The sequence below is a fragment of the Podarcis cretensis genome, assembly GCF_951804945.1.
Source record: "Podarcis cretensis genome assembly, chromosome: 8".
In the NCBI taxonomy this organism is placed as follows: Eukaryota; Metazoa; Chordata; class Lepidosauria; order Squamata; family Lacertidae; genus Podarcis; species Podarcis cretensis.
The window spans coordinates 72,223,821-72,231,295 of NC_137177.1; the positions used below are offsets into that span (position 1 = coordinate 72,223,821).

The 7,475-nt window shown below is 45.5% G+C and overlaps 1 long non-coding RNA gene across 1 annotated transcript; it reads left to right on the forward strand.

The window, feature by feature from the left end:
• The first annotated feature begins 2,035 nt into the window (after positions 1-2,035).
• On the forward strand, positions 2,036-7,392 carry LOC307222229. Its single transcript, XR_013841649.1, has 3 exons — positions 2,036-2,327; positions 3,948-4,059; positions 6,743-7,392. It is a non-coding gene; the product is annotated as an uncharacterized lncRNA (long non-coding RNA).
• The last annotated feature ends 83 nt before the right edge of the window (positions 7,393-7,475 follow it).

Here is a 7,475-nt window from a genome sequence, read left to right on the forward strand (position 1 = left end):
TCCCAAAGCCAAGTTGGCATTAGCATCTGGTGGCACGTACACACCAGTTAGCATAACAGCTGTGAACTCCCTAGGGAGATAGGCTGGTCTACATTTAACAGCTACAAATTCCAAATCTGGTGAACAGTGACTGCCCACAGTCTTAGAATTTTTAGACCAGCACTTGTTCACATATACACACAGCCCCCCTCCTTTGGTTTTTCCGAAGTCCATGCTTCGGTCATGACGATGTACCGCACAGCCTTCCAACTGAATAGCTATGTCTGGTATGGACGGTTGAAGCCATGTTTTATTATCTCAGTCACCCAAAAAATAATCCTGTGAGGTAGGTCTACATTATCCTATACTGTAGGAAAGTGCTGCTGTTTCTGAGAGATAGCGATCTGCCTAGTAAGTTTATAATTGGTTTTTGTTTTGTTTGTAACACACACACACACACACACACAATCTGCCCAACTGAGACAAAAAGATTATTGTCCCCATAAAATACACAGAATATTGTATTTATATTTAATATAGGAGAGATTCTAGACACCCTAGTTTAGTCTTCTTCGTAGTTTGTAAGGCCCAACTGAGGCCTTCTGAGCTGTTGCTCCACAGCTGCAGTTGCTATGACAACTGATCCATCACTTGAGCCTGTTGATTTCCCTGGCACTGTCTGCTGTCTGTGGGACCCAGCTAAGTCCCTCCAGGGGAATTGGGGGTGGGGGAGCTTAAGACCCACACCACCCTTAATTCTACACCTGTACTGTGGGAGTCTGCCCCACAAAGAGCTTCAAAACAAGGAGCTAATGGGAAGCACCTCAGAAATTTACCTGACTCTCGGAACATTCTTTTCATTGAATTGTGCCACCTCTATGAGAGCCTGCATAGGAAGCGATCATTCATTAATAAGAATAAGAATAACAAAAACAACATTGTGCTCGTCTAGGACAGGCATAGGCACACTCGGACCTCCAGATGTTGTGGGACTACACTTCCCTTCATCCCTGACCACTGGTCCTGTTAGCTAGGGATCATGGGAGTTGTAGTCCTGAAACATCTGGAGGGCCGAGTTTGCTTACGCCTAGTCTAGGAGATCGATCTGGTCTCACCTTTTGCCAGGGAAGGAGCTGCTGCAAGGAGCTTGCTTCTCTCCATCCCCTCCAAGACAGAAAGGGGCTCCAGTCAGCGCTTGCTCTGGGACTGCAGGGCTGAAGCAAAGCATGTTCAGTCCCCCTCCGTTGGCCAGGGATGAAAGCTGTTGGGTCAGTTGCTGCAGCGCTGTCTAAAGACAGCTATGGGCGAGAGATCAGCTTGGCCCCAGCAAGACATGGACATCTCAAACCTTCCTTTGGGCATTGTTAAAAGTTGTTCTTCCCCCACATCCCTTCTGCCTTTTGAACTTCTTACTCCAAAAATCCCTTCAAACTGGGTGCCTTGACCTTTTCTTTTTGGCTTTCAAACCTGAGGACAGGACTTGTCTCACCTTTTCTGTCTGGAAAGCAGGATTTAAAAAAGGGAACAGAAATATCAAACTGTACATTTCAAAGAATATATACCGTCCTTGTAGTGTGTGGAATTAAATTGGCTCCTTGCTGTTCTGCTACGGCTCAAAGGAACACTATGTTTTCCTATGGGAAAATGAGCAGGTGGCCGTGCCAAATCTATTTCCTGAGGAGCAAGACCCGAGTATTGATCAACAGGAAATAATCCTAGATACAGGAGAGCAGGGTAGGCTCTGTTGAAACAAGTCTGCTTCCTTAGGAAGCTACAGTAGTCTGTTCACATGCAAAACAGTGTTTAAGTTAAAACAGAAGCTTTCGATCTCGCAACTGTGTTCCAATTCAGGCAAATGGGAAGTGATATTCTCAATCTGGTTGTACAACCAAGAACAGATAAACATCGAGTACAAAATTACTGTGGAAGGAGTACTGTGTGGCTGTTACGTTTATTGATCTGCTTATGACATTTACATCCTATTATTCCTCCAAGGAGTTCAAGGTGACATACCTATTTCTTCTCCCCATTTTATCCTCACAACAAGGCAGGTTAGGCTGAGAGTGAATGACCGACTCAAGGTTGAGGCCCCGGGGATTTGAACCCAGGTCTCCCAGGTCCTAGTCCAACACTCTGACCAGTATGCCACGCTGACTCTCCTAGAACCTTGGCATGGTGGCCATGTATTCGATGTCACCAATGGCCATTGCCTAGCAACTGAATGTGCGTCTGTTTAAGCTGAGGTTCTTGAGGTTCTTGCATCCTCAACGAGTAGAGATGTGAAGAGATCTACTGTGGTGGTCTTTGCTGATTTTGTTGACAATATGGCATCTGAAAAACTCCTGACCGTAAGTGAATGTTGACAATTCTAGTGGTCCTAGCTCTAGGATGTAGAATACTGGTATCACAAAGTTTGGCAAACAGCTATCCAAGGTCAATAAAAGGCAAGTTTTTGGCAGAGAAAAGTGAAGGTTCTCTAGGATGTTAGCATTATATATAGTAGTGGACAATAGGAACCAGCTGCTAGGGGTCAAGGTCCCTTTGCCCCCCCAATAAATATTTGATTGGGGGTCACTCCCCCCCAAAAAAAGTTGATGGGCATTGCCATTCAAATGCTGTGTGCATCTTGTGATTTATTGTGTGGGGCGGGGCTTACCTCCCCCCCCCCCATTTTTTTTTATTCAACTTGACACCCCTGTAGTAGGTTGGATATTATGTTAAACAGGTAAAATTATATGCTATGTGCATACCATACTGTGTTTAAAGAAACATTGTGTGTGAATCCTATAGTACTGTTCAGGGGAGAGTTAAATTATATTTATACATGATTAACGTTAATTTTGTAATATAGTTTGACATGGAAGGGGGGGGAACAAGATACGTATATATATTTTCAGCCACTACTGGCACAGTTTAGGGGTAGGAGATGCTTTATGGAGCTGGTCTTTCAGCAGAGCTGATGGAGGAGCCCTGCTTTCCCCCTCTCCCACTGAATGAGTCTAATGGAATGGCTGCTCCCAGGTGGCAGTTGAAGGAGAGGAGACCTAATGGAACTCTATGCATGTAGTTAGGAGAAAATATGCCGCCAAACTGGCAGGTGGATTCTTGGTGCCAGTCATAAAGATCCTAACTGTGGATTAGAGGTTTGGGTGAATGGATGCTGGGATTGACAGTAGATTCATTTTCTGGCAAAGACTGTGTGAGAAACCATTCTCAGATGATATGGAGGGCAGAGAAATCCATATTATTTTCATTTTAATGTATACCTACCCCCAACTGCCCTTCTCAGATCAACACACAAACAGAATGTTGCTTTGAGAGTTACCTTTCCCCCATTTTGCTAAGAGGTTCCCCGCCCCCAAATGCACATATTAGCAAAAAAGCATGCATATAAAATGCATAAACTGGTGAAATTAAAATTCAGAAATGCACCAGAGAAGGCTGCTTTCAAAAAAGATGACATTTAGACAAACTTGAACACAAAATTTCTATATTAGGAGAAATGCACACTAAAAATGTGGGAGGATTTTCATTAGCACTTAAAAAGAGAAATTCCCAAATTAGTACAGCCAAAGGGGACACTAAATTTTCTTCAAAAGAAGCACAGTGTGTTCATATGGGGGGGGGGGGAATGTGCAGGTGGCATTGCAAGTTATTTCCAAAGGAGCAAGACTCAGGTATTGATCATTATTTGATCAAGACAAATAATCCTAGATTATAGATGCTTCACATGCACAGTGCAGAAGGGAGCTGTGATGCCTTCAGGGATTTCTCTAGTTCCAAGGAGCTCTAGCTAAGGGGATCAGCATTTTGGGTATCAAAAGCCAGCCAGCCCAGGCCCACCCAGAGGACGGTCTACCAGCATCGGCTTGACTGCACGATTCAGATCCTTGTCAGGGTAGAGGCCAGTGAGGAGTAGCTACCCAGGGCATCCTGACCCTATCTAATCCTTAACCTTTCCATTGCAGGGATGCTGAAATGGATTATGAGGGGCCGAATGCTGATTATAATGGCTCAGTGCATACTGAATCCAACCAGTGGACCAACTCCACCCCTATTCATCAATACATATTTGCAAGGGTAAGTTAGTACTGTATATCAATAGGTTTCAGGGTGCCATGCAGCCAGTGATAACTCCACCAGAGCTATATCACTGGAAAGCAAACTATCCAAATAAATGTGAAATAGGATTTTTTTCAGTTCCACTTGTGGATCTGTCTGTAGATACAATTAGACTCTGTTTATGGCACTCCCTTCCCCAAGAGTTCTGCTTGGCTCCCTCCTTGATTTCTTTTAGATCAGGTGTGGGAGATCAGCTCCAACTCCCATCATCCCTGGCCCCTGGACATGCTTGCTTAGGGTTGTGAAAGCTGTAGTTCAGCAATATCTGGAGGGCCAAAGATCCCCCCCCCTCACCTGTTTTCAATGAATAGTAAAACCTTTCTGCTTCCAAGCAGTTTAGTCATGCTGGCCACATGACCCGGAAATCTGTATGCGGACAATCGCCAGCTCCGTCGGCCTGAAAGCGGAGATGAGCTCCATACCCCAAAGTCGAATTAAACTAGACTTAACCATCCAGGGATCCTTTACCTGTGCTGGGAGTGAGGGAAATAGCTGTGGTGGGTTGGGAATCTGTGGGGCTTGCTCAGAAAGTCTCTCCATGAGTGGGGAGGCCAGGAAGAAGAAGAAGAAGAAGAAGAAGAAGAAGAAGAAGAAGAAGAAGAAGAGGAGGAGGAGGAGGAGGAGGAGGAGGAGGAGGAGGAGGAGGAGGAGTTGATTGGATCTGATATCCCGCTTTATCACTACCCAAAGGAGTCTCAAAGCAGCTAACATTCTCCTTTCCCTTCCTCCCACACAGCAAACACTCTGTAAGGTGAGTGGGGCTGAGATACTTCAAAGAAGTGTGACTAGCCCAAGGTCACTGCATGTGAAGGAGCGGAGACGCAAACCTGGTTCACCAGATTATGAGTCTACCGCTCTTAACCACTACATCACACTGGCTCTCCCCCACCCCACCCCCGTGTCAGGAGTTTCCCAATCTCAGCTTCCTTCTGGATCCCAGATCATTTTCTGCCTCGTGGCAACTGGCAAAGGTTTTGGAGCGTTCCCACATTAGTACACTAGCCATTATTAAGTTCATTTTAAAAACGCAACAGAGCAGAAGCTGAGAAGGCAGGGACAGCCCTCTTTCCTCTTGGCTCGGCAGCAAGGGATGAAATTGGTGCTCATTTTCTCCAGCTGCAAATACACAGGTGCGCAGAGAGTCAAGAGTATTCACCATTCACATTCACCTCTCTGTAACTTGGCAGCAAATGGAAAAGTTCATGATGAAGCCAGGCAGGTGAAAGGGTGGCTGAAGCAAAACCCTTCTGGCCCAGAGAATAAAATGGCTCTTTCAGTGCAATAACTGACCATCCCTGAACCCATGGATCCAACAGCTGCTCTTGTTTTTCCATTCACTGCAACTACGAGGAAATCTGGCAGAAGGTCTTGAGATCAGTGGACCACCAAAAGCTCCTGCATCTGCTGGCTGAAGAAATGCAAAACAGCTTCTTGACAAAAGTCTGCCAGCCACAGTTGTAAGGATGAATAACCTGCTTTCTAGCTTCCTTCTCCCCTAAATGTTGGGGATGGGTTACTTACATTGGGACCTTTGCATGTGGGGGGGCAGAGAGGGTTAAATATTTCTTCTTCCCGATTCTTGGGACACAGAAAGTTGCCTCCTACCAAGTCAGAGGCAGTGTTGTCTGCATTAACTAGCAGGGGCTCTCCAGGGTTTCAGGCAGGGCTCTCGCCCAACCCTACGCTGAACTGTCAAGGATTGAACCTGGGACCATGACATACATGGCAGGTGCTCTACCACTGAGCCATGGCCCCCTCCCCTCTGCAATGGGAGATTAAGAGAAGTGAATGCTACTAGTTTCATATTTTGTTTATAGTGACATCTGAGATGCTACCTAAAAAGACGTGCTTTGTACACCAGCTTTTTAGCCCAGACACCTTCATGAAGGGATTATCTGCCATGTTGAGGTAAGAGGAAGAACAAGGTGATGGAATGGCAAACAGAGCTCAGCACATGAAATGGGAATGTGCCTATTTAACTAGATCCATTTCAGGGCTCTTGGAATTGGACACTGGGTGTGGATCCCTCCCATGGTAGCATGCATCAATGCTGCCTTTGACCAACGAAGAGTTTGCTGGGGTACCAGAAATAGCTGCAGCTATCTACATTGTGGTGAGGGGTCCCGACTCTAGAGGAAATGGGTAGAGCAAGGAGCCCCATGTTTCGTTTCTGCTGTCTTCCCATTAACAGCTGAGAGTCCCCCCGGGCTAAATTATTGGCCCCAGCTGCCACATCTATACCATCATTGGCTTCGCTCAAGAGACTATGAAGCAAAGTAAGATCTCTGCCCCAAAAAACATATTTTGGTTGCTGTTACAAGATAGCAGATGATGATGTATTTATTAAATCTCTGAGGGTGGAGGGGCTATTGAGATTTTCTACCTAAGGCCATCCAGTAATGGTGTTTTGTGGGTGGCTCAAGGGAATATTTTCCCCAAACTCTCCCCATTTAAAAACATCCTCCAGAAACAGACACCCACACACCCCAATTTAGATGACAACCCCAATGGGGGACACCACCCTCCCGGATGGTGGTTTTGAACACCCGGTTCTTAGTCATGCTGTGAGTCCTGAACAAAGAAATCTGGTGGGCTGCTTGGATTTTACGTTACTGAAGTAGCCCCTTTCGCCTCATTGCAGATCATCTGCATTATCTGCAAACCAGCAAGGTCAATGCCAAAGGATCGGGAACGACAACCATCCTCTGTGGAGGACGGCAACTCCCTCAAACCACAAAATTGCCCCTTGACAACTATCAACACCTCCAGCCATTGTCTGGCTCCCATCAATGGACTATGTACTTAAGGGTCTCTAGTGCACAGGCAGGGACCACTTCACCTGGGGTTCCATTCCCAGCCCTGCTTTTGTCAGCAGCAAGATGCATGAGTGCACCCTGCCCCATTACATCACATGTCACCCCTTTTCAGCCCTGCCCCATTCACATTTCACCTCCGTTATGCCCTCTTCCTGGTCCAGAAGGACCCCCATGTCAGCAGTCGCACATCAACTGGACTCTTTGGGCACTGCCTCTTTGTAAGAGTTTTCCAGGACACTGATTATATTCATTCATTCATTCATTCATTCATTCTCTTGCTGACCATTTTCATCATTATTTCAGGGTTCTAGCTTTTTGCCAAATCTTTTTTTAAAAAAAAAATAAAATATTTTTATTAAGTACAAATTAGAAAACATACATATTTACAACAAAAGAAAATACAAAAGAAAAAGAAAATACATATAACCAAGGAGAAAAAATTAGAGAATATTTTGTCTCTTTTCATATTTACAGTTATTTAAAAGGTAAAGGTAAAGGTACCCCTGCCCGTACGGGCCAGTCTTGACAGACTCTGGGGTTGTGCGCCCATCTCACTTA